Consider the following 27,956-nt stretch of genomic DNA (forward strand, 5'->3'; position numbering starts at 1 on the left):
TTCACATCAGTGAATTTTACAAGTAACTCAATTCTTGTCTCTAGAGTTAGTGAGCCATGGAGAAAAGCTCATTGTGTGGGAGAAAACATCATTCATTCCATCTTTCTCTCACCAAATATATATTATGCCATTCGCGTGCATAAGTAACCATCCTAAGTGCTAGGGATATGATAGTGAAGGAGATAGAAGAGATTCCATTATGGAGCTTAGAGTTTGGAGGCAAATAGGGGAGACATGGTAAATATAGATATTTACAAATACTTGTAAGTATTATGAAATAAACAGAGTATTGACACAGAGAATAGGAGGCAGAAGGAACTTTGGATTGAAGGTTAGGAAATACGCTCTGTGATAGAAAATGTAAACCAAGACCTGAAAAATGTTGTAACTTGAGGATAGCAGGATAATCTAATGACATATTAAAGAGCTCATCATATTGTTTACAGACTTTAGAAGACTATTTGTGGAGAAAAGATAAATATCAAGGAAAAAAACTGTAATGGGAAGAAATAAAGAAAAAATAGCCAAAGATATGAGACCTCCTAGAGTTATAACTGAAGCTTGACTGTTTAATTACTCCATATAGATATTTGAGTCTTACACATAACCCTGCTAAATACATTCTTTTTCCACCTTGTTCACCTAATTATATGAGATTGTTTCACATCTCAGTCACCTTTAAGAACTTCCCATGTTTGTACCATTGCATCAGAACCTAAGAACAATCGTTAACATTCTCCAACTGTGGATCCTGAAGACACATTACTCACATCATTATCCAAAATGTCCATGAAGCACTGACTCTGCTCACCTCACATTTTATTACCCACCCACAGCTTGCTGAAAAATATCAGCTCCTGATACTGCAAGACTTTACTAAAAGTTTTTGAGTGATTTTTATGTCAGTAGAACATTTACTATTTTTTAGAAATGTTCACAATAAATTAAAATAGATTTTTGTACCCTTGCTTCCTACAAGAAAACACTGTTTGGACTTTTTGTCATTGTAAATGTTTTAGGAATGAACTCTCTTCTGTCTCGTGTGACAGAACCGAAAGAAAGGACATGGTGGGCAGAAGTTTGAAAGGCAAACTAAAACTTCCCTAGACACTGCCGAAGAATAAAATAAGTCTGCACCAATTATACAATGAGTCACATCCATCATGCTAATTTGTAAAACCTTTAATCGTTACAATTTTGAGAGTATGGTTTATACCATATGAATATATATAAATCTATTAAGAAAGGTTGAGCATCCTCTGGAGGTGACTGAATGTAATATAAAGGCATTTAAGCTTTATTCTGCATGGGGAATGGTTCAGTAGAAAACAAACACAAACATAATCATAAAACCAAGAGACAAAAATACTGCCCGGAGGTCCTCTGTTTATCAGAAAACATTGATGAAATAAATTTCAGGAATTGCTAAAATCTGTGTTCTTTCCCTTGCTAAGACTTTATGGCCCCTTCCCTTGCAAAATGTATGAGATTATTATAATCAGGAGTTGTTCAATTTTATAAAATTTCATATGAGCAAAATTTAAATCTCTTTTGCATATTTGCTCTTTTTTCTCCTGACATACCTCTCTTCTCCAGCTATGATAATTTCAGCCCCAGCAATCTATTTTATATTTAATAACCTTTTATTGCCAATAAATATTTTTGTTTATACTATGTTACCTTTTCACCTAAATTATGTGCTAAATGCATTATCAATTGAAAAAACAGACAACTCAGCATTTTCACATCCCTCACAAAGAAAGAAAATTGCATGTTTTACTTTTTATGGATTCTTATTGCTTTTTAAATTCTGTCATCTAATGGGACTAATGTTCCTGGTTTAGGAGTATATTTACCATAAATAGCTTTAGTGGTTATCAAACATCGCCGCTTCATTTTGGCGTTTAACCAACCTCAACCACTATTTATTGCTTCATATACTTCTCTACTGTGAACATTATACCTTAATTACCCCAATCCCTATTTCTAGGCCTGATTTAGAAAGCCTGAATGGGAATAACCATTTCTTGTTTCACTTATGTAAGAAAGCAGTGCCTGTGCCCAAGCAATCAGAGATCAGGGCCATGAAATCAGCAGAGTGTGTTTCAGTGACCTGAAAAATCCAAGTTCTATGGCAATGGAAATTCAAATTCTCTTATGTGCAATAAAAGGGGAGTGGAGAAAAGAACAGACGGTCCAATATTTCTTCCAAATGTTCACATCCATATTGAAGTCTAGTGATATTGAATGCTGCTGAGGAAAATGGAAAACTACTGATTCCAAAACTGTTGATTAATTTTAGGAAAATAAAAACAACTGGGATTTTTGTGCTTTAATAATCTCTCTTTGCTTTGTTCCAGTATACTCCCACACTGCTTTGTCCATATTTTTATTTAAAAAATACTGTTAAGAATGCTGTTGAGAATAGTGTTAAGGGTATAACACTATTTAGGCTGTGGGACATTATCTCATAAACAGATGGAATTAGTGTATCATGAAGTTATGAAGTGCATTAAATTTGTGTCCCAGTTTAAGCCCTTTGCCTGAATTTTTGTTTTCTTGATCTTTTAAGATCCAGCTTAAACAACTCCTTTCTGAGAATCTTTACCTATTCACTTATTCACTACCACAGATTCAAAGAAACCTTCCTTAAAATATGCCTGTGTCTACTCAGCTTTCCACAGCAAGTGTCATGGTTACTTACAGTTGAACACTTGCTACAGGGCAAGGTCCGAGTCTTAACCTCTTTTTATTCAAAGTGGCATTCAGTGCATATTTGCGGAATGAAAGGTTGTTTGCCCAATTGGCCAATAAGACAATTCAGGGTGTTTAAAATGCAGAAATGGGGATTAAAATGTATTTTTGCTTTTACATTACACTATTACGCCCCTTTTAAGTTTTAGAATAGAAATGATGCTTCCATTATTTTGTTAAGATGTTTAAAATATTTAGAACTGCCTTTTCTACCCTCAGCAACCCCAGTTAGCTAGCTGTCCCTGCCTCATAGATGAAGATAAACTTTGTTAATAATTTGTGCTACTGGGATTTGATCTTAAAGTGGTATTTACTATAGTAAAATTTCCTCTCGTGTTTCCAGTCTGACTGCTTCTGTACTCATCCCACAGCAGGTCACCTACCCTATTCTTGACTCCATCAGTCTTCACCCATTCCATTGCTTTAGTGGTTATCCTATTGTTCTTTGTCTGTTGAGATATACCTTAGTTCTACTCTCAGTTCTATTTCTCTTTAATGCCTAGCATAATGCTTTGCATACAATTGGTGTCAAGTCCATTTTTATTTAAAAAACAAATTAGAGGTTAAAATCTTACAAATTTAAATCTCTCTCATTTTCATAACCTCTTTTGTATTGATCAGCTTTAGCAAACAGCACCATGATTAGGAATATAGGAAATCTGTCTTTCTATTCTCACTCCTTCATTCTTCTCTAAATGTGTAACTTTGGGAAAGTTACTTCACCATTCTCTATCACAATTTCCTCATTTGTAAAATAGGGAAAATAGCAGGGAATGATTTATAGGGGTTGCTACAAGCATTCTCTACATATAAAATATGGGATTTATTACCTATTTGTTCTTGAGAAGACTGCCTCACTTCTCAGAATGACAATGTGCATGTTTTTGAAAGAGGGTTATCAATACCAGCATTCATAGAGACATAAAGTAGGTTAGTGGTTGCCTAGGATTGGGGTAGGAATGAAGAGTGCCTGTAAATGGTACACAGTTTCTTCTGGGGGTGATGGAAATATTCTAAAATTAGATTGTGGTGATAGTTGCACTATTCTGTAAATATACTAAAGTCTTACAATTGTCCTTAAAAATGGGTGCATTATAAGGTATGGAAATTATATTTCAATTTAGCTGTTAATTAAAATAATAATAATGATAATAATAATACCAGGATTCAAGTCAGGTCTGTCTGAGTTCAAAGTACATAATTTTTATTCTATCTTTGCCACCTCCTTATAGAAAAATGAGAAGTTCATGTTGTTGTTGTTGTTGTTGTTGTTGTTGCTTATTTTTTATTTTAAGGAGGTTCCAAACCCAACAGGGGGCTTGGACTCATGACCCTGGAATCAAGAGTCCCATGTGCTACCAACTGAGCCACCCAGGAAACCTGAGAAGTTTATGTTTAAATTGATCATGATAAATGATAGAGTTACTCTCTAGGAAGGCACTTAATATAGATAATATGGTGGTAAGCTATAGAATTACCTAATCTAATCGTGGAAACATTTTAGTTGTTTGTGAGAGAGGACACAAAAATTAAAAAAAAAATTCTTATTATTTGAATTAACAGTTGTTTTATGTCTATGTATTAAGAGAAGCCATTATAAAATTATATATAGATTAGAAATACATTTTTCTCCAGTTAAGAAATGGGCAAAAGACATGAATAGACATGAAAAGACATGAATGGGCCAAAGACATACAGATAGCCAACAGATACAAGAAAAAATTCTCAACATCACTCATCATCACAGAAATACAAATCAAAACCATGATGAGATACCATTTCACCCCTGTCAGAATGGCTAAAATTAACACCATAGGAAATAACAGATGTTTGCAAGGATGCAGAGAAAGACCTACCCTCATACACTGTTGGTGGGAATGCAAACAGGTGCAGCCACTTTGGAAAACAGTATGGAGGTTCCTCAAAAAGTTAAAAATGTAACTACCCTACAATCCAGCAATTGCACTACTAGGTATTTACCCAAAGGATAAAAAATACTGAATCAAAGGGGCACATGCACCATGATGTTTGCAGAACTATTAACAGCTAAATTATGGAAAGAACCCAAATGTCCTTCGACTGATGAATGGAGAAAGAAGATGTGGTATACATACACAGTGGAATATTACTCAGCTATCAAAAAGAATAAAATATTGCCATTTGCAATGACGTAGATGGAGCTAGAGTGTCTTATGCTAAGAAAAATAAGTCAGTCAGAGAAAGAGAAATACCACACGATTTCATTCATATATGGAATTTAAGAAACAAGACAGATGAACATAGGGTAAGGGGGTAAAAAAAAGAGAGAGAGGGAAGCAAACCATAAGAAGACTCTTAACTATAGAGAACAAACTTGGTTATCAGAGAGGAAGTGGGCAGGGAATGGACTAAATGGGTGATGGGTATTAAGGAGGGCTCTTGTTGTGACAAGCACTGGGTATAATATGTAAGTGATCAATCATTAAATTCTACTCCTGAGGGGTGCCTGGGTGGCTCAGTCGGTTAAGCTTCCGACTTCAGCTAAGGTCATGACCTTGCAGTTTGTAGGTTCGAGCCCTGCTGTGCTGACAGCTCAGAGACTGAAGTCTGCTTCAGATTCCGTGTCTCCCTCTCTCTCTGCCCCTCCCCCACTCATGCTCTGTGTCTATCTCTCAAAAAACTAAATAAAATGTTATTTTTTTAAAATTATACTCTTGAAATCAACATTACACTATATGTTAACTATCTATAATTTAAATAAAAATTTGACACAAACAAAAGGAAATAGATTTTTCTTTGCCATGAAATGTCTGCTTCCTTCCTTCCTCTCCTTTTCTCTCCCTCCCTCCCTTCTTTGCTACCTTCACTACCTTCCTTCCTTCCTTCCTTCCTTCCTTCCTTCCTTCCTTCCTTCTCTTCTTTCCTTCTTTCTGTTATGGCTCCTCTGTTTTTATTTCTGAGTCAGAGATGCTAGCTAGAGATACTGAAGATCAATTATCTCCATAATTCATAGACAACATTTTAGAAGGAGCATATCCCTTATAAGCTAAAAGGAAGGACCTTTTCATTAAAAGTATTGGAATCATTTTACATTTTTCTTGAAATCATCAAAATATGTCTTTATGTGAAGTACAAAGTTGAATGAGATCCTATTTACAGAGTGTTGAATGCCTTACCCATACTTACAAAAGGGTATTCACTCTTTTATATTATGCTTTCAAAAACATTTTACCATTTCTTAGAAAGGTTAAAAAAAAAGGTAATTTAAAGAGAAGATGAAAATCTCAGGAGTTCTTGCCAGAACAAAATTTCAGAATGCATTTAAAATCCTTCTAACTTTTTCTATTCAATATCTAAATCAAATTCCTGAAGAAGACATTTTCTACAAAGAGATTAAGGAGAGAGAAATGGTTCAGCTGCGTATGTTTGAGATGAATCGTGTTTCTTCCCTCCTAGTGATAGGAGATCCCATTCCATATCATAAGTTGGGGCTCGCAGTGCCAGACCTGGGAGTTTTTAAGCCTGCGTGCTTTTGTGAGATGCTGGATGTCAGAGGAGCTCCATCAGGAATGCGCTGCCTCTGAAAAGGTTAAATGCAAGAACCTCAAAGGCTTTTAAAGAGGAGACTGCAAAAAATCTGTTGTCAAGGAGTATTATATCTCCCAGCTCGGCAGAGTTTGTCTCTCTGATCCTCCCTCTTACTTTGAAAGTTAGAAAATCCATAAGAGGCGGATGGGTATGTCAAAGATTTTAAAACCTGGTATAAGTTGGGTTTATTTTTGGATTATTCTGGCTTATTTTTCATTGTTTAACAAAGAAAAAATAGTAACATTGCTGTCTTATATCTCCTTGAGGGTAGTAATATAGCTTTGGCTAGACAAAATACTGCAACGAATGTTATCCTTTGGAAAATCTGTATGTGTGTTTTTATTTCATGAAAAAGTGTCTACATTGTAAGAGAAGACATATTTAGAGGCGATCATTGCTCCTTTGGCAGTCATGAATTACACAATTACATGTACAATTGCCAATGTGTAAAATCAGTTTAAAATAAAGTAACTGGGTTAATAGAAAAATTAATTTGTCAATAAATATTTATTGAACACCTACTCAGATAAGCACATTGAGAAATATAAGACATAAAGTAATGGCAGGGTATGGTCCTAATTAAACTATGATTAGGGTTCATAAGGAGGTATTGCCCTAGAATGAGCTTTTAAGGGAACAGAAGTGAAGTTAGAACCTGAGACATAAAAGAATTCTAATGAATGGAAGGAACACTATACCAAGGAGAATAACAGCACAACAAAGACATGGAGAGAAATTCAATTCCATCTGGCAGGAATCGTTCTTAATTTATCTTACAAATTCAATGTATATCCCCTAAGAAATACTTTATTTTTTTCACATTACTTTGAGAAAACAATGAGTTAAAAAGCCACTCGGGATGAATAGCACAGATCTGTGCTCAGAGTGCTTGTGTGGATAAATGTATATCAAAAATGTCTGGAGAACTTGTGATGACAATATTTTCATTTAAGTTTTGGAATGAAAGAATACCATCAAGTGAGAAGGTGAACAAAACTCATCTAATTTTTATTCTTACCCAGGAAATGTGGACCCTCAATAGGAGACCCTTCAGGTCTCTTCCTGAATTCATATTTCTGATAGAGAATTTATTAGGAATGCAGTGAAAAATTCTGGGGAATATGATAAAGTACTATGCCTATAATAAAGCATAAACCTCATTAATGTATACCAAAGAACATAATACAAGATATTGTTCAGCAAGCAGGGAAAAGAACATGGACAAGCCTGCAGCACTAAAACATCTGTAAAATATTAGTAAAATTCACTAGAAAACATTCAATTTATGCAAAGCATTTCAGTATACCCTCTGTGATATATTTTGCATTAACATAATCAAGTTAAATGACTATTATACTAGAATAGGAGTCCAAGTTTAATCAAGTCAAAAATTCAGGGCTGACAATGTATATTCTTCAGTATTTACTTAAACTTGAGGGCCAAAGATGATGAGTCTTATGAGCTTAATAGCAAATAGATTTCAAAAAAGACACACCTACAACACTGAACTTCATTTAGGCTGCTTTCCACAGCCCTCAAAAAAATTTCACTCTTCTGGGTTCAGAACAGGGAATTTCAGGTTAATAAATTTGTGGAGGGCACATTGGGAGATCTGGAATTACTCCCTACTTTGATCAACGTTTACCTTGTTGGATCTCTCTGGCACAGCAGACTGTCATTGAGAAAAACCTTCGATGAGGGTGCTGCTTCTACTGCCCACGAGTTGCTCCTTAAATATTAGTTAAGAATCTGCTGGGGTGATTCCCCTAGATGGTTTCTATTCAAGAACTTAGCTCTTCACACGTAAACTTCCAACAGGTTCCATTACACACTATGACCTTGGACAATCTTCAGACTTGGATCCAGAGGACTTGAATGGTAAAGTGGTTGCTATTGTTTTTATGTCTGTAGGTGCTCTCTGTATGCTCAGAAAAAATCAAAGGGACTATGGATATGATCTAGAAATCATGCTTGCTTCTACTCACATACTGCCACCTCTCTGACCTCTAAAAGCTTCCATCATGAAGAAGTAGTGAGTTATTCGAGGCAGCAGTATGACCAGTAAAATAAATCTGCAAGGTCTTTGCTGACCACTGCCTATTCACATCCACCATGAAGCCTGCCAATCATAAAAATATTTCATGATCCAATCCCATTCATTTCTAAAAAAGATGATGAATGGGCTACTTCAGCCATAAGATGAAAGCTGAGGAAAAATCTTGATGTTGATGTCTACTAGGTGGACCAGAAATAATTAATGTTACTTTATGGCAGCACAATTTATCAGGGATGACACAGCACTTAGGCTCCTGTGAACTAACTGATGACAATTACTACATCGAAATTTTGACAACTAAATTTGAAGCAGCCTAAGGAATGTACTGAGTAAAATGAACTCCTTGATTTACAATAATCAGACAACAGGGCCTTTAATGAGAGTAAGATATCATTTGTCAATATTATTTCTGTGCTTTGCAATCTTTACAAAGGTATGAAAAACAAGTATGATTTAAAAGTATCATATACCCAGATATTTTTAATATAACACTTTTGTTCTCAATTATGAGAATGTTCAATATTTTCAAATTATGTTTTGTTGATCTTTTTTGGGACCTGAAAAAATTATGTTCAGTATCAGAAAATACTAGTTCTATCTAACATATAGGAGTATTACCTGAAAAAAAAAGTGTGTTTGAAAAAAAGAAGAGTAACAACAAATATGTATTTCACAAATTCCATGTATTCACTATTTATATGTATGTATATATCATGTATTATTATTGTCTTCATTTTCTAGATGACAACATATCAAGAATTGAATACAAAGTTGGCGTTCTCCATTTCTCAGTATAAAATTTGTTTAAAGTAATTAATTGTCATGAATTTACAATACATAGAGAGCTGCAGTCATTACTTAACTGTCTTTTAGACAGATGGAAGTGGTCTAAAAGCCAATAAAGCTATACAAGGCAAAGGCTATCAAAAGAAAAAAAAAATTGAGTAAGACCTTTTGCAATGAATATGCTTTTAGAAACTTAAATTCTCAATATTGAGGGTATTAAGGAGCACAATTAGTATCAAGCCTTGACCTTCTGTTTGTTTGGTTTTGTTTTTTGTTTTTTGTTTTTTGTTTTTTTTATCATTGCAGTTTATTTATTTATTTTTTTTGATTACACATTTATTTATTTTTTTTCTTTTTTTTTTTATATATATGAAATTTATTGACAAATTGGTTTCCATACAACACCCAGTGCTCATCCCAAAAGGTGCCCTCCTCAATACCCATCAGCTACCCTCCCCTCCCTCCCACCCCCCATCAACCCTCAGTTTGTTCTCAGTTTTTAAAAGTCTCTTATGCTTTGGCTCTCTCCCACTCTAACGTCTTTTTTTTTTTCCTTCCCCTTTTGTTTTTAAGAAATAATAGAAGGAAGTTCTGTTTAACCAAAAACATATCCTCCTCTACTAGGCCTTAACAGTGACTCCAGAGAGTTCTAATTTACAATAGGCTTTTCCCATTTTCACAAATAATGGTGAATTAAGCAAAACTAAAACAAGGAACAAAAATATATTCCCTCGACCTTGAATCTCTTTAAAACGCTTTGTGATAAATATTAATTCAAAACCTAACCTTTGAGGAAATCAGCATTTCTAGATAACATGAAATAAACATTACCATTGTAATCCTCTAAAATTAGAGAAATACTATAAAATTTCAAAGATTTTATTTAATTGTAATAGAAATAATGGAATCATCACAGGAAAGAATACAGGTCTTAGAATGAAACACAAGATGTAGTCTTGAATCCTGTTCTCCACCCTATAAGCATTTCCTAGAATGAATGCACACACATACATACCTATTTCTTATTAATTCCATATGGCCAATAGTATATAATTAAGGTTTATATCCAGTGTGATGATTCTTGAAGCAATCCAAGATTTTGAATTATCATTGAATAATGTTATTTTAGAAAGATTTTGGCAATAATTCTTTTTTTTTAATTTTTTTTAACGTTTATTTATTTTTGAGACAGAGAGAGACAGAGCATGAACGGGGGAGGGGCAGAGAGAGAGGAAGACACAGAATCGGAAGCAGGCTCCAGGCTCTGAGCCATCAGCCCAGAGCCCGACGCAGGGCTCGAACTCACGGACCGTGAGATCGTGACCTGAAGTCGGATGCTCAACCGACTGAGCCACCCAGGCGTCCCAATAATTCTTTAAATAAAAATGTTTTCTTCCTAAGTCTCAGTGTACCCAAATTATTACAACATGAAATTTGAATAATTTGGTTAATTGGAATTTTATTCCAGCATAAAGCACAGTATAATATTCAGGATTCTTAATATTCAGAATTCTTTTTCTTTCTTTCTTTCTTTCTTTCTTTCTTTCTTTCTTTCTTTCTTTCTTAACATTTCACATAGTCTTAATGATTCAGCTTTCTGTACCCTGTTTTTCAATATCTTAGTGATACTGGATAGATTAATATTGCAACTCTACTGTTGGCACCCATACACCAAAATGCCTTTTATCAAACTGAGTAAAATTAAGTATGGTGATCTGTCTTCACTTTCTCTGACTGGCAACACAGTGATTTCATTCATGTATGAAGTATTTTTAAATCTAATTATTCTTACAACCAGACAGGAGAAAAGGTCATCATTCTAGCTCATTAGCTGTTTAATTGGAAGGTATAGCAGTGAATCTGTATTTTGACTCTCTAATTCCAATCTTCAGGACTGTTAGGAAAGGGAAATTGTGTAATATCATGACTCCAAGAACAATGATTATCACACACTTCCTTCTGTCCTATATTGACTCATATAACATTCTAGAAATATTCTGTGCAACATCTGACTTCTATAATTGAGACGTAACATTTCAAATTACATCTGTTCTCTTTTCGTAACATATGAAAACAAACATGATGTATGTATGCACACACATGCACACACCAAAAGACTATTTGCATATATCTTCTTGTTTTCAGATCAAGTAATGACTTGAGATGACTGATAAAATAAAAATAAGTATTTATTCAAAAGTATATAGGGATGCCTGGGTGGCTCAGTCGGTTAAGCATCCGACTTCAGCTCAGGTCATGATCTCACAGTTCATGGGTTCAAGACACGCTTCGGGCTCTGTGCTGACAGCTCAGAGCCTGGAGCCTCCTTCAGATTCTGTGTGTGTGTCTCTCTCTCTGCCCCTGCCCCACTCATGTTCTTTCTCTCTCTATCAAAAATAAACATTTAAAAAAATTTTTTAAGAAGTATATAAAGAGAAAAAATTGACATAAGTGCACTATTGACTTTTTCATTTATTATAATCTTCATATATACACCTATATCTCCATGTACCTAGAGAGAAAATTCAGCCAGTTTCTATTACCCAGACACAACAGCAGAATTTTGAGTTGTGTTTTAAATTTCTTTTTTTTTTTTTCTTTTTAACGTTTATTCATTTTTGAGAGACACAGAGAGACAGAGCATGAGTGTGGGAGGGGCAGAGAGAGAGGGACACACAGAATCCGAAGCAGACTTCAGACTCCGAGCTATCAGCACAGGCCCAATGTGGGGCTCAAACCCAAGAACCGCGAGATCCTGACCTGAGCTGAAGTCGGGCGCTTAACCAACTGAGCCACCCAGGCGCCTCTTGAGTTGTGTTTTAATACGGAGAAGAGTGAAAAAGTAAGCCAAAGATAATGAAAATATATCACAGCACCAGTAGAAAGGACAATCCTGGAACATTTAAACAATAAAATATTAGTTGAAGACTCTAATTCTGTGATAGAGACACACTACAAATTTGATGCCTTTAAATAAGTCATCATATAATGGCATTGTATTTGTTTCCTATCATTGCTATGCAAATACCACAAACTCCATGGCTTAAAACACAAATTTATTATCTTTAGTTCTGTACATCAGGAATCTGACGTGGATCTCACTGGGCTAAAATCAAGGTGTCAAAAGGGTATATTTCTTTTCAGAGACTCTAGGGCACAATATGTTTCCTTGACTTTTTCAGGTTTTTAAAGGTTTCTCACTTTCTTCTTCCTTACCTTTTCCTAAGGGGGGCTTATGGCCTCCTTTCTTCAGGTTCACAGGCAAAAGTGGCTAGTTGACTCCTCATTTAGCATCATGCTGACCTCCCATAGTCACATTTCCCTGACTCTCTTCTGTCTCCCTCTTTTATTTTTAAATACACATATGATTATACTGGGCCTACCTTGATATTCAAAAAACAAAAAAATCTACTTTAAGATCAACTGATTAGCAACTCTAATACCATATTCCACTTAAATTGCCTTTTGCTATGTAACATAGCATATTTACAGGTTCCAGGGGTTAGAATGTAGACAATCTTGGAGGCGGGGGATTATACTGCCTACCACAGTCTACCTTTGGGTCCCCAAAGATGCACATTCATTAAAAATGCAAAGTATACTCATCCATTCAAAGTCACCCAAGTTTTCAACCCCAAACAGCATTAACTCAAGTACAATATCTTATCTAAATCTTATTAGCAAAAATCCCATCAAAATTATTTAAATTAGGTATGGGTAGGACTCTTGGGTAGGATCCTGGGACAAAACTTCTCTCCATTTGTGAGTCTATGGAACTCAAAAAGCAAGTCATTTGTTCCCAAACTGTAGTGGTCATACAGACATAGGATAATATTTTTAGATATTTTGGTTCAAAAAGGATACAAATGTCAGAGTGGAGGTTTGTAGGGAGATGGGCGAAATAAATGAAGGGGATTAAAAGTACACTTAGCATAGTGAGCACTAAGTAATGTATAGAATTGGTGAATCGTTATACTGCACACCTGAAATTAATATAACATTGTATGTTAATTATATCTGAGTTAAAAATTTAAAAGTAATAATAACAAGGGGAAAAAAAGGATAAAAATGGAAGAAAAAAAAAGCCACTGGTTTAAGCAATTTCAAAATCAGTTAACCAGGCTCTTTCTCTCTCTCTCTCCCTCTCTCTCTCTCTCTCTCTCTCTCTCTCTCTCTCTCTCTCTCTCTCTTTTTTTAATAATTTAGTGTCAAGTTAGCTAACATACAGTGTATACAGTGTGCTTTTGGTTTGGGGGGTAGATTACTGTGATTCATGGCTTACATACAACAGCCAGTGCTTATCCCAACAAGTGCCCTCCTCAATGTGCATCACCCATTTTCTCCTCTCCTCACCCCCCATCAACCCTCAGTTTGTTCTCAGTGTTTAAGAGTCTCTTATATATGGAAACCAATTTGACAATAAATTTCATAAGAAAAGAAAAAAGAAAAAAAAAGAGTCTCTTATAGGTTTGCCTCCCTCTCTGTGTGAAACTGTTTTTTTTTTTTTTTTCACTTCCCTTCCCCTTGGTTTTCTGTTAAGTTTCTCAAGTTCCACATATGAATGAAAACATATGATATCTGTCTTTCTCTGACTGACTTATTTCACTTAGCATAATACCCTCCAGTTCCTTTCATGTTGTTGCAAAGGCATGTTTTCATTCTTTCTCATCGCCAAGTAGTATTCCATCATACATATAAACCACATCTTCTTTATCCATTCATCAGTCGGTAGACATTTGGGCTCTTTCCATGATTTGGCTGTTGTTGATTGTGCTGCTACAAACATTGGGGTACACATGCCCTTATGAATCAGCACCTCCCTTTGCTTTTAACGGTTAAGAATAATGTTTCTGTGGCTCATAGCTCCACCCTCTGGTCCTCACCCTCAGAATCATCCTTTTTTTTTTTTTTTTTTTTTTAATTTTCCACGAAAAGTAGCACATGTTTACAGCTACGTATTTTTACTTGCCTGTTTCCTACCTGTATCAGTTTGGTGGTCAGTCTTCTTTTATTTTGTATCCTCTCTGTCTTTTCTAGTCCAAGCTGCCATTTTTTCTGCTGGAATAAAATTCTCAAGAATCTTGTGGGTCTCTTCTTTAGGCCCTGAGATTCAATCTATTAAAATAGGGTATTCCACATATATTTTTCCTAGATAATCCCATCTGTTTTTGTCTTCTCCTGGAATGGCTTAGGGGATCTAGAAGGGTCACATACTTAATCTCTTCATGGAGACTTTTGTGTACCTGAATACTCTGACCTTTCAATTTTTCTGATACATCAGTAAAAGGTTGTCCAGACATACCATTGGCTTTTTCTCTAGACCCTGGTCTCTTTCCAGTGAATCGCTAAACTTTAGCATCCTTTTACATTTAGGTAGGCTAAGGATTAGTGAAATCATTGTCTCCTCTTACATTTTAGTATAAGCAGTAAGACGGAAACTAGGCCACACATTCAATACTTTCAATGGAAATATCATCTAAATATCCAAATTCATCACTTATGAATTCTGCTTTCCACCTACCTACAGAACATAATTCTGCTAAGTTTTTGTCATTTTATAACAAGGTTTCCCTTTCCTCCAATTTCTAATAGCATGTACTTAATTTCCTTCTGTTCTTTCACAAAGAGTGCCTTTAATCTCTATATTTCTCCTCATGGTCCACTTATGATGATTTAGGTACTCTCTAAGGTGATCTCTGTTTTCTCTACCATGTTCTTCACTTCCTTGAGTCCTCACTAGCACAGTCATTAACATCCTTATTTCTCTAGCTTTGAAGACAATCTATTTCCCTGCCTCTGTCTTTTGTTCAATTCCCAAGTAACTTCCTCATTTTTTAGGTACTTGTATCGTAAAAACCACTTCCAGGTCCTAAAATCTGTATTAGCTTCCTTCTGCTAATCTGTAACAGATCACCATAAATCAGTGATTTAGAAACTTATTATTTTACAAATTTAATTTTTTTTTCATCCCAAATGTATTATTTTACAGCTTGGTAGATCAGAAGTCTGGCATGGGTCTCACTTGGCTAAGATCAATGTATTGGCAGAGATGTGTTCCTTTGGGGAGTTTCAAGGGGGAAAATTCAACCCCTTACCTTTTCAGCTTCTAGGGGCTGTCCACATTTCTTGGCTCTTGGACCCCTTCCATATATCCAAAGCCAGAAATAGTTGACTGAATGTTTCTCACATCACATCATCCACATACTGCTTCTGTCTTCACCTCTGACTTTCTTCTTCTGCCTCCTTCTTCCACTTTTAAGGATCTTTGTGATTACATTGACCCACCAGATAGTCCAGGATAATATTAAAGTCATTATTTTAATCACATCTGCAATGTCCCTTTTGACGCACACAAAAATGTAATTCACATTTTTCTGGGTCTGGGACATGGACATGTTTAGACAAGCACTTTGTTCTGCCTACCACAAGCATAGGCAGAAAGTGTTTTAATATGTAATGTAACACATTCAGTGTTATACAGGTTGGGATTTATTCAACAGCTAGGTTATCCAAATTCAGGAATTTTTCTGCTTTATATAATCTCCACTTTGAGTGAAATGTGTTCTTTGGCGGGGGGGGGGGGGGGGAGTAAAATGTAGACTGAAAAATGCTATGTGCTTCAGTTTAGACTTGAAAAAGTAAAGTGGAAATAATACCCTATTCCCTGTCCAGCATATCACAATGGCACCAAGGAAATTTAATCTGCCATTTTGTCTTGCTGAAATTTAAGTATTATTTTTATTTTACCTGTTGATATTTAAATATCATTTTCCCCTTTGTTGGCCTGTATTACTTTATTAAGGCTGAAATATTCAATTCTAGAAATGAAAAAGCAGTGCATCTTTGATTTATCTCTTTTCTCTACCGCATGATATTGGCATCTGAAATATTTCACAAGTAAAAATCTTCAGACCAAAGCGTCTCTTATAAGAATACAGGTTTGGGGAGCCTGGGTGGCTCAGTCAGTTAAGCTTCTGACTTCAGCTCTGGTCAGGATCTCACAGTTCGTGAGTTTGAGCCCCATGTCGGGCTCCGTGCTGACAGCCTAGAGCCTGGAACCTGCTTCGGATTCTGTTTCCCTCTCTCTGCCCCTCCTCCACTCATTTTCTCTGTCTCTGTCTCTCTCTCAAAATAAAATAAACATTAAAAAATTAAAAAAAAGAAAAAATATAGGTTTGAAGAGGTCACTGTTTTTCTTACATGTATCACAGATCAGTTTAGTAACGTGTTATTCTACTAACTCTAAAAACAAACAAAAAAAATTAGACTATTTATAAATAAGAACACATTGCATGATTTATTATCTACCCCCTGTGGAGAAGAGGAAAAACATAAAATCAATGGAAATGGGACCATTCTGCTTATTAGCAGCTCAGAGGTCGGTTTCTCAAAGATTATGATTACTATAATGGTTTCCATTCTTGATTTATCATTAGTCTCTCAAGGGAAGATTTTTAAAAATTCAGTTTCAAGTCTTTTCACTAGAATTAATGAAAGAAAATCTCCAAAGTTCAGTTCCCATTTAAGTATTACTTTATGAAATCGAGTAAAATCTGTTTTTATTTTATAATGGTATTTAGTTCAAAATCGGTGCAACTTCCACTCATATTGGAGACACTACAAATGCTTTTAGATTTACTTCACTCTTTATCTGAATTTTTGTGAATTTAATAGAGTAAAGAGGATTTGATGTTCCATCAGTGTCAATATTTTTGCCAGCAGAGAGAAACAAAGAGCAGAGTTATTGAATCTGGGATAGGACCAGGAGAACTTGGAAGAGACAATTCTTTCATCTTTAAAGAGACATTTTTATAGGTCAGGGTTCCTTCAATGCCCATGGATTATGTTGATAGTGATAACCTACGTGTGGGTTTGCTGCTCATCTATATTTGCCATGACTGTCTTGTATATTTCCTCAATACAATTTTTCACAACTTTGATTTATTTATTTTCTTTACATCAGTTAACAGGTTTCTCAATATGATGTTAGACACAAGGTCCCGGAGGACAAGGACCATACCCCATTCCTCCTTGTTATGACACAGCCCAGAATGGAATTGTGCTCATTATTGTATTAGGCCCTCAAAAGTACCAAAATGCATTTAATGATATCATCTCATTCGGGAAGCCTAACCTTCCTTCCATTTTCCGAAGTGAGTCAGTGGTCTATTAATGGTTGTATTTTTCTCTGATGATTTAAATTGTTTATATTTCTTTCTCTCCCTTCAAAACTGTAAAATTTATATAAATAAGAATTCTAATTCATCATTGTAACTATAATGACTAAGTAACAGCATGTTACTAAAGAAATATTTGTTGAATGAATACACTAATGAAAACTGGTCCCACTCCTTTCTGTCTCTCCTTCCCATACTCTGTCCCTCATTCCATCCCTCCATCTCTCTGTCTTGAATTTTCGTTAAGTCAAAATCATAAGACTATCTGTGTGATGTGCATCACTCTTGTGAAATTTGTGGGTTTTTTTTTTGTATGTATGTGAGTGTGGTATGTGGGGGGGGGGTGGATGGGTGTGTTCACATGTGCATGTGTTTAATCTATTATATAACTACCAGTTATAACTATGAATGATCTTGCCAAAATTATGCTGTAGTTTCAAAGATGATTAGGTTAGGAGGCTTAAAAAGGACTTTTCCCACTATAAATTCTACTCTAGTAGAAGTCACAGTGCAGTCCTCCTGATTTGAATTTAGAGCTAACATCTCATAAAAAAATAAAATTAAAAAGGTGTTGATGAAGATCACATTAATATTCTTGGGAAGACAATTCCTCTGCCTTAGATATGAAGGGCTTTGAGTGATGACTTCAGAATTTGTTCATCTGAAGAGAGCCAATAATTAAGTCTTCTTCCCCACACCCACCCTGAACCTTAATGACTATTGCCATCTCCTTAGTCGGACACTCACTTATTTCATGATTTACTCACGCATTGATTTTGGCCTGTCTTTGCAAATTTGATTCTGTAAATTCATGTTCATAAATGTTAATATAAGTCTCTATTAAAGAAAAAAATACAACAAAGCATTTTTCACAACAATACAGTAAATCTCTTTTCAGTTTGTACACATGAAAAGATTCTGCATGTGAAGTTTTATCTTTAAAAATGGACAGGGTTACAAAAGAATGACAAGCCTTCAGGGGTAAAATGTTCCATATGATAGAATACTTGGTTGTAGCTAAATTTATACATTTAAAAAGATTAGTGTTTTTGCAATCACATCTCTATTTCTTTTCTGCTAATCAACATGTTTGTTTTACAATGCTTTATAAAACAATTTGTGCAGTAATTAAATGTCTAACAGGGATTTTTATGACTGTTTTCTGAACACAAATGTAGTTTAGCTTAGTAGTTTGGAGTTATTAAGTGAGCTATCATAATTCAATGTTTTAAATAAAACAAATTATAGACCTCTTCCTAGCTTTGCATGAGGCTCATATCACAGTGGAATTTATGGACTTCAAATTTAACAAATTCCACATTCCCAACAACCCATTTGCAAACACATCAATAAAACTCTTCTTTTTCATTTCAGTTTGTTCTTTAAGGCAAACAGTCCACAGCAAGTAGAAATAAAAGGTCAACATTGATTTTCTTGTGAGAGGGAACAGAATGGGAGGAACTAATATTTATTGAGAACCTACTACATGTCAACCACTGTGCTCGATATCTTACGTCCTCTCATTTAAGTCACACTATCACCCACAAAGAGACAGTTTATCCACATTTTAAAGATAATGAAATTGAGGCTTAGTGAGGAGGTTAAATAACTTGTCCCAAGTTATCTTTGTCAAATAAATGGCAAAGTTAGGTTCTAACACAATCGTGTATTCCCTCCCCCAAATTACTTCTCAAATTTTCTTACATTTGTGTTTGTTGATGTGCACAAATACAAAAATTCACCCAGCACCTTGACTCACTTCTACAGTGGCAGCAGTATCATCATCACAAGAAACTTACAACTATTGAGAACCTGTTGCAGTCAAGTATTTTGCGTAGTCCGTGCACAGATGCTCCCATTTTAGAAAGGGTCATTCAATCCCTTACTCAACATATATGAATTACTTCATCTATTCTTATCTGAACCATAAAAAAAGATAATTTCCCTGGGAATGATTAGAATTCACACAGGATATCAAATTGAAAATATTTTGTCAAGGAGAGAAATAACATTTGAAAAGTATTTAAATATGTTCCATACTCTCTGCTAGGTATGTTTTTTTTTTGTTTGTTTTTTGGTTTTTTGAGAGAGAGAGAGAGAGAGAGAGAGAGAGAGAGAGAGAATCTGCTCTAATTTAACCCAAACTCTGTGAACTCAATTTCTAGCATATGCGTACATGTCTTCTCACTTGTTTTCTTTTTCCACCAAATTATCTTTATTGTACATACAAATAAACTGAGACTGAAGAAATTAATTAACTTGCTATTATGAGATAGCCAAGAATAGACAGAACTCAGGTTTCTAGGAGATCTAAACTCATGCTTTTGGGGATTGGAATGGTGGCAGAAAGGGAGATGGAGGACTTCTCTTTTCAAACACCTCTATATTTATTACACTTATAATAGTAAATAAAGTACATTTATTGAAAACTCCACCTTTCCACTACCTGTATTCTCATTGAATTGCTGCAATTGTTAACTTCTTGGTAGCCAGCTACCACAAATGTCAGAACCAACTCAAAATTATATAATATGTATATATTTTTCATGTTATGTTCTTAGTTTTTTCTTCTACCTTTCTGATTCAATCCTATCATTTCCTCTTTGGTTTCTGTGAACTGAAGGGTAATGTTCCATAGCAGGGGTCTATAAACTGTGGCCCATGGGCCATATGTAGCCCAGTGATTTTGTTTGTTTGTTTGGACCATAAACTAAGGATAGACCTGTATAGTTTTAAATGGTTGACAAAACAAACCAAAACAAAAATCAAAGGAAGAATAATATTTATTGGTATGTGATAACTATATGAAATTAAAATTTCCACACCCATAATTAACTTTGAATGTGTCATAACCACAGCCACTCAACTTGTGTACCGTCTGTAGCTACCTCAGTGCTACAAGAGCAGAGTTGAGTAGTTCTGACAATATAGTCCACAAACCCTAAAATATTAACTACATGGCTCCTTACACAAAAACTTTGTAGAGTCTGTTTGAAGCTCTCTTCTCATTTTACATATTTCTGGAGCAACCCTTCCACCATAGTTATGATCTCCAGCTATACAACTGCTCATCTTCTCTCTCCAGAACCCTCAGGCCCACAAAACAGATGGCCAATTGAGAGCTCCATGGGGATGGTACAAGAGACTGCTAAACCCAATGTGACCACAATGAAGTTTATTTCTTCTCCCCCCAAACTATATTTTCTTCCTGAGACTCCAAATTCAGAGAAAAGCACCAGTCTACTCAATTTCCCAAACCAGAAACCTGGGCTTCTTTGATACTTTCTTCTCCCTCCTTCATTCCCCTGTAAGAACCTGGAGCTGTAGACTCTATCTCTTAAGTACCCCTCAAATCTATTCTCTAATTGCACAGACCTGAACTAGTTTAGGCTACCATGGTATAATGCCTGCATTAATTCTGTTACTGCCTAATAAAGATTCCTGACTCCATCCAGTCTTGTTTTATCTACCTTATTCTCCTCACTGATCAGACCTTTGCAAAGTGCAATTTTAATCTAGTCACCACGTTGCTAACAACCCTTCAGTGATTCTTTATTTCCCCTAGTATAAAAGTCCATCCTCTGCTTACCATTTTATATATTCCCATTCCTCAATTTATACTCAGATCTTTTTGAATGGCCCATGCTCTCACAAAACTTACTTTCTCTAAGAAATATACCACAGCCTGCTGAAATGCCCAGTCCAGAAACCTAACAAATATTCCCTAAGCCCTCAAAACATAAATGATCGTCCTTTGTGCCACATGTATTTGTTCCTCTCCCTTGTAATCTTACCATTCTGAGATACATGATCCTGTGAGGGCAAAAGCCACTGGTCTGTTGTCTTGATCAAAGTACTCCCAGACCTACAGTAACGTCTGGCATAGATGGTAGATATTGCACAAATATGTGTTAAATAGAAGTGAGAGCAAGTCCGACATGTACGCCAAAATAATCGTAGTCAAAATAAATCTTTAAAAACAAAACAGTAGCACCTGGGTGGCTCAGTAGGTTAAGCATGTGACTTTGGATTTAGGCGCCAGTCATGATCTCACAGTTCGTGGGATTGAGCCCCGCATCAGACTCCACGCTGAGCTTGGAGTCCACTTAGGGTTCTCTCTCCCCCTTTTCCTCTGCCCCTCCCCCACTCTCAGTCTCTCCCTCTCTCTCTCTCAGAAAGGAAGGAAGGAAGGAAGGAAGGAAGGAAGGAAGGAAGGAAGGAAAGAAAGAAAAAGAAGAAAACAAAGCAAAATCTCTATGTTTTTATTTATTTCAGGAAGAAAAGTTGGGTGAAGCTATTTTACTCTTATCTATAAAAATTCTCTAGGAGATTATTCAGCAGTGCCAATAAGGATAATCTTATTCACAGTCAGTAAATATCATTATTTCCCTAGGAAGTTATCTAAAAATGAAAGAGATCTACAATCTCAGCACCACTTATAATTAAATTTGCTATCATTATCATTAGACTATTATACATTATCATAGTTTTTATAAAATAAGCATTAACAGGACTATTAAAATATTATATAATAAAAGGCAACAGCCTACATCCTTAGAAAAGAAGTATAATCTCCCCTTTATTAGAATGAAGTAAGATTCACATGCTCAGTCTAAATCTAGGTGTACTAATGGTAACGTGTTGCATACACTAATGAATCAGGTGTGAAGCATGGAATAACAAAATAATTTATAGAAAAATCTTAGCTAATACTACCTTACACGTGGCAGGGGTCCCAGAAGAAAATATTAAATTGTATAACTTGTTGTCTATATTCACTATCTAAAAACCAGATGCTCTAACCACTGAACTTCTAATTTTTTCTTCATGTCCTATCACCAAATGTGTTTACCTATATGAAAAGTAACTATTTGAGATTGTGTCTCATGTTTTCATATCCATACTCATATTTTACGTCAGTCTTTTTTTACATAAATTATTCTGTGTGTTCATTAACATCAAAGAGGGTCAAAGCCTCAGCTGTTTATTTGTATATACACAAGATAGAAGGGGACATTTTCAAGCACTTTGGGATGATGAAGATCTAAATAAATTGATCATCTGAATATCCAAGTCATGTGTCTAAATGTAGCTGACAAGAACGCAGTCCATTCACAGAGGGACAAAACAAGAAATGGTAGAAGGCCTTGGGCTGGTCTAGCTGGAAATTTTACTATCAGCACCATCCGAAGATACACCTTTCACTCTGCTTTCTTGACCTCAACCTTCTTGTTTCTCATTAGGTTCTATCAGCTGTCTTTCCTCCTTTACATTTTCCATCCCTCCATCTTCCCCATAACAATCCATTCACTCCACGGGCAGGCTTAAAGCTCCTTTATGATAAAATAATGTAGCCCAACTCTTTTCTTCAGTCAGTCTTGTTACTTCCTGTGTCTCTCCTTTACCAGAAAATTTTCAACCAAGGAGTTTTATTCTCATAGCTTCTGGATTATCACCTCTCATCATACATGCCTCAAAATGCAATTCACTGCCTCACCATTTTACTGAACTCTCTCTCCCCAAAACCATCAGTAAATTATTATTGGCTATGTTTAATTACCTTTTCTCTATCATCTAATTATTATGCTTTTACCAAAAAGCTTTTGCCAATTCTTCACTTTTGGTTTTCCCAAAGCCAAACCTCTGACAATCCTCTGTTTAGTCTTGCTTCCTCCTATTTCCCTCTTTTTTCCCACCCAAAGTGTTGCTAATTCTCAAAGTTCCATCACTTTCTCTCTTTTCTCTCTCTATTCTTTCCTCTCACAAATGACTTGGTTGAAGAGTCTCTTCTACTGAGAGGATTCGCAAATTATACTTTTGGCCATACCTTTTATTTGGCATTTCCTGTCTTCCTTACATCTCTGTGCGCATGCCCTATGGGAACACTGCATTCAATATGCTTCCATCTGGGAAAGCATCTTTTGCTTCACCTGGCTCCATCCCTATGTCCCTGCTTTTGTTTAATTCCTCTAATTCCATTCACCCAAGCTCAAATGCTCAAGGTTATCTTAATGTCCTTTCTCCTGCCTCGAACTACGTATATTTAGTAGGTTATCAAATGTTATTTCTACTTCCAAAATATACTTATGTCTGATCCTTTATCTGTTACCTCAGAAACACTTCAGTGGTTTAGGATAACATTAATACTTCCACAGACCAGTAAAATTATCTCATTTATCCAACCTTTCCTCCCATAACCCATGTCATACGTCACTTCCAGATTTGTTTTCCTAAATCAGAATTCTTGTCATGTCAGTGCCCATTGCACAGAAATTTGTACCTACCTGGCAGTATAACTTAAGTTAAATAACAGTTGTTCCACCCCTCCATAAACATAAATTGAGGATTATATTTTCTCTATCTTCATTAACACACAGCACATTACCTTGCATATTTTAACCATTCAACACTTAATGTGAGGTTACTGAATTATTTGCAAATATTCAATTTGGCTATAGAGAACAGGAAAACAGAAGGATGGTTGATAATCATAAGTATTAAATGTTGATATAAATTAAGCTTAAGAGATACAGACAAATTTCATAAGATACATTAAGCACAGTGGCCAGGAACAAGTAGTGAGATAAAGGTAAAATTTAATATATCTTGTTAATAGAATAAATAATTTAGTAACTTGTAAGACACGCTAAAGAAAAATAGAATAAATAGAACATGATGGAACAAACAAGGGTATAGCTTATGGATAGAAAGGGATGAAAAGATTTATTCAAGAACATGTGACCTCTGGACTGACATGTATGCCCCATTTAGTTGGCGTCCCATCACATTGGTAATACCCAATGTGGGCCAAACAAATATAAGGTACCTGCAATCAATGACCCACACTCCTTCTTTCAGGGGCACAGGGACAAGTACATGTGGCCACAGCTACAGTTCCGTCACATTTTCAGGATAAGTAGATTTACCAGTTTACTCAATGTGGATTTCTTCTAGGAAATATCTGATATATTAAGATACTTTTGTTTTGGGACTTGAGGAAACAGTTAAAATCCTGCGTGCACTCTCCCTCTCTCTCCCATTATGTCTGCCTTCACGTTAATCAAGAAGCTTACTAAAACTGGAGATTTACCTTAGGGAAGTTCAGGGCAAAGCAGAAAACAGCTTGTCTTTTCAATCACAATCAAAACTCATGAGAATCAACTGGTAAGCCCATAGGGGATTGACTAAGAAAATTGTCTGAATCAAATTTCAGGCTGAATCTAGCCTCCAGGTACAGCTCTGTAGGCTTCAATTAAGGGTTTAATTCTCTATTTGCTGCTGTAAATCATAGCTGGCCACAGAAAGGCATTCTTAACCACAACCCCCTCCCATATAATCACCCTGAAGCAATAACATTTCACAGCTTGGACATAAAGCACTGACAGGTTTTTGCAATAAAATGTGACCTTTACTGTTAAAAAATGTTTTACGACATCTGACAAACCATTTTCTTAATAGGAAGATATATATTCACTTGGTGAATTATAATAGCATAAACAATTTAATTTTGTGGAAGAAATGAACCACAGTATGTTCCAAATGAAAGAAATTTACTTTTATACCTATCTACATTTAAAAATTATAATAGATCATGCTTTTTTTAAGGAAAAAAAATGTTCACACCAACAGCATCCTCAAAGGGAACACTAGACTTACCTATTTAGAAAGAATATCTGTATGCCTGTAGAAATATCCATGAGTTCGCAATACTTGAATCTTAATATTACTTGCTAAGGGTGCTTTGAGGAAAAAGCAACATAAGAGAAAATGCCTTTAAGTAGAATCTACTTTCACACTACGGCTTTAATTCATCCATCTCATGCTTTATGGGGCATTCAAGTGTGCATTAAAATCACAGAAGAACACAAAGTTCCAAATCAAAGGAAGATGAGAAAGAGTCCAGGAAAACTGTACAAAACTAGTTTTTAAACAGTCTTTTCTTCTTTAAAGCAGAACAAGAGAACATTCAGTAGTAAGGATTTTTGTTGGACTTCATCACAGGAATGCTGATCAAAGAGGCTTGGAAATCTCCGAAGAGGAATCTTTAGAGGGTCCCTGTAATATTTTTCTGTTAATATTTATAATGATACTCTCAAAATGGACTTCTAAGGTAAAAATGAAAACTATTAGTCTGTGAAAATGACATACAAAATTTCTGGGTACTATTAATTTCCCTAAAACATTCATCTGTGCATGTAGCTTTTGAGCATGTTCATATGACATCATTTGAAGTGTCATGCTATAAACAGAAACACACACACACACACAATACTGTGTGGTACAGAATAAAATTTCAGAAGGTTCTTATAACTGCTTACCCATTACACACCTCATTCACACCTGAACATTTAAAAATCTAAAACACTACCATTAGTGTTTCCTCTCCAGAGTCACTTGAGGTAAGAACAGAAACAAGTTCATCATGCGGTCTCTTCCTGTTTACCTAGAACATGGGAATTTGCCCAAAGTGCCTAGAGTATCTTGAAACTGACTTGATTTGGAAGTGACTTAGAGATACTCTTCCAGACATATTCTTAAAGAGAATTCAAATTCAAATATTTTCTGAAAATAACAGAGAAGCTAAACAAATCATTCACTTATTGATGAACATTCTTAGGAAGGGACCGTGTCTTTATTTAACTTCATATAACCAAATTCTAGCACCATTTGAGGCAGAAGATGTATTCAGCAAAGGTACATGAATGATTAGATTTTTTTAAAAAAATTCTCCACTTGCAAATACTAGTTCCTTGTATATCCACAGAAAGAAGTTATGTTTATGAACATAAAAATTATTATTAAGATTAGAGCCTCTACGCATGGTATAGGATAACCATCAGTATTTTTGTAATTTTCTGTAGATATTTATAATATAAGGTAACAGTAGTTACCACTTACAAGTTCAAAGTTTTTCTGAAGTGCTAAGAAACAGTCAATGATAAAGCCTTCTCTGCAGGGGAGAGTGTTTGGGAGTATAGTTTCCTTGGTTCCCTGCAGAATTTCACAAATCTCTCTCTGCAAGGAATTTGTCTTCAGCAATCTCTAGTCTATTACATCTGCCCAGAAGGCCTCAGAAATGTTCCGTTGCAGGTGGTAGGTCATATATTCTAGAACAACTGAATTAGTTTAATGATGATACTAAAATATGTTTGCCCAAAGCCCCTGTTCAGAATCATATTACTTGCATATCTAAATAACATAATTATCTACTACTTTGAATAATACTTTGAATGGAAAATCACCCCAGAGATACACACAGTGTTCATTGTGGCCTTTTTCTCCTCCACCAATACTCCCAGCTGCATGAGTAATGCTAAACATTCTTTATTTTCATAACATAATCAAAATATAACATGCACTTTGCTTCCCATCTCTCCCGGTGCTCATCTGCCACATGATACACATGCATCAGATTCATCAGATTTAGCCTGATGCTTGAAGCCCTCTGAAAACTGATTGAAGACTATACTTTCTCTACCTCCTTCATTTAGGAAAAGCCCATGACTATAAAAATGACTTAGCCATCATTCCAAGGTTAGATACTTCCTTGCCTTTGCTTGCACTGTCCTGGCCCAAGACATCTTCCCTCTCTACTTCTTAAAGCCTAGCTATTTTTCAAAGCTCATTTCATGTCAAATACATCCAATAAATATTTTCTAATAGTTGGAAATCATGATATTTTTTTTTCTTTTCATTGATAAATTGTACAACATATTGTTGTTAATATCATCTGCACTAGGTTTGAGGTCAGAAAAGTAGGACTTGAGATTCAGGTTTTGTGTTTAAAAACTGTATAATCCTATTGAATTATTTTAACCTCTCTCTTCCTCAGTTTCCTCCCCTGTAAAGTGAGCACAGTATTATCTATAGGATCAGACAGTTGCGTTAATACCTTTGTGGAAATACCTAGCAGAGTTGTTGCTCTATTGCTGTTAGCCTTTTTAAAATCTTACTTATTTTCTCAGAAATGCAGAAGCTTCTCTAGGAATCTACTCCTTTGTAGCTTCAGCCTCAGATATCAGAAATAATTATTACTAACATATGATAATATCATAAATAATTAGGGTTTAATGATAGAGTTTTCATAATCTATATAGCATAGTGTAGTATTTATACAGTAGTGTGTATATATATATATATATGTGTGTGTGTGTGTGTGTGTGTGTGTGTGTGTGTGTGTGTATAGCATCTATGTAGTTGCAAAGTAGATGCTACAGTATTAGAGTAAATATTCTATATGGTTTGCAGTCTATATAGTAGACAGGTTCACTTCTAACTGCATTGCAATAAATTTCAATAATACCTGTGTCTAATTCCAATTTAACACACATATTCCTTCAAACATGTCATTATTTTAACATGATTTAAATTCAAAATGCCATCACATTTAAATTAACATTCAGATAATTTATTTTTGCAAACCACAAATTATGACCAGATGCTGGATTATACAGCCATGAACAGAGAACAAACTATGAGATTTCAATTATACCACTGAAGGTATTTGAGAGATAACACTGTTTCACATGAACAATAGGAGAGAGACATTTAATTTTTGCACATGAACATACATCTAATATTATCTGTTGTGTGTTTTAGCTATTTTCCTAATTTGA

Source organism: Lynx canadensis, chromosome C1 (assembly GCF_007474595.2).
Source record: "Lynx canadensis isolate LIC74 chromosome C1, mLynCan4.pri.v2, whole genome shotgun sequence".
Lineage (NCBI taxonomy): Eukaryota > Metazoa > Chordata > Mammalia > Carnivora > Felidae > Lynx > Lynx canadensis.